The sequence below is a fragment of the Solanum pennellii genome, chromosome 1, assembly GCF_001406875.1.
Source record: "Solanum pennellii chromosome 1, SPENNV200".
In the NCBI taxonomy this organism is placed as follows: domain Eukaryota; kingdom Viridiplantae; phylum Streptophyta; class Magnoliopsida; order Solanales; family Solanaceae; genus Solanum; species Solanum pennellii.
This window is the reverse complement of record NC_028637.1, coordinates 30,120,358-30,121,759: the sequence shown is the minus strand read 5'-3', so window position 1 is coordinate 30,121,759 and position 1,402 is coordinate 30,120,358.

Below are 1,402 nucleotides of genomic sequence, written 5' to 3'. Positions count from 1 at the left end.
AATCACACAAGACACCAAGATTTACGTGGAAAACCCTTCGATGTGAAGAGTAAAAAACCACGGGACCAAAAGCTCCACTATAATCACCAAGAGTTACAATATTGTTCTCCAAAATTGGCCACAAAACAAGTGCCAAACAACGAGCAACAACAAAATAAGATTGCACCAAATCTAGAGAATTAAAGGAGCAAAATCACCAATTTCGCAGCTACTGTTCACGACAGCAAAACTGAAGCTGCAGGCCACCAAATCCAACTCTGTCAGCTCCTAATCAAAGATTGAGATGAATATAATATGCTGTCCAAAAATCAGCTCAATCGGACAAGAAACGAAGCGGGAATCGCAATTTGAATTTTGCTGTTAGGGCTGAATTTTTGACTGCGAAAATCTGCTCTCTTTCTCTCTTTTTGGCTGCTGAAAAACTCTCTTGTATGTCTGAAAATAAGACCTAAAAATAGGTTTATATTTGCCTCATAAGAATGGGCCTATGGGCAAAAATGGGTTGGTCCAAATTGGGCTTTTATTTATCCACATAGGAAGGGAAAAAGACCCATAACCCAACATTAATTTCCATAAATTGGAAAAACAATTTTTCAAAATAATATTTAATCAATTTTCAGACGATTATTTAAATGAGTATGCATCCATTATTAACAACAGTAGTATAGTACCCCGCTATGTCTAGACATTATTAAATTAATTATGAGTTTACTTATTTGAATGTGTTTTAGATCATATTCGGGGTCTATTTGATAGGAAGGAAAATGTTTTCTTGAAAAATAGATACATTTTTGACTTATTTTTTCATGTTTAGTTGGTGAGTAGAAAATATTTTCTTGAAAAGATTTTGTACTGTTGATTTATGAATATGAAAATATTTTTGAGAAAATATATTTTAATTTTATTTATGGAGTAGAAAACGATTTTTGAATTAAAATTTAAAATAATTTTTTTAAAAATAAACTTAACTTCCTTTTGTGGGGAGAGNGGCTGGGGGGGGGGGATGGGGAAAATAATAAAAATTTTGAAACTAAAAATATTTGTAAGAAACAAACTTAAATTAATTTTTTGAGCGGGTGGTGTGAAAAAATAAAAAATTGTAATTCAAATATTTTTATTGAGAAAATGCAAAAGTACCCCCTAGACTATGACCGAAATTCTAGAGACACACCTAAACTTAAAATAGAGTCCTTTACCCCCTTCCCCTCCAAAAAAAAAACTAATTTAAGATGGAATAAATACACCAAAAACGTTGACATGTCATAGTGAATGTGGACACTCTCATAAAGGCAAGTAATGAGTGCACAAATTGGACCCATGTCATTTTTTAATTGGTAACTTTATTATCAGTTAGTACACATATTTATTGATAATACAACTAATATATATATATATATATAGA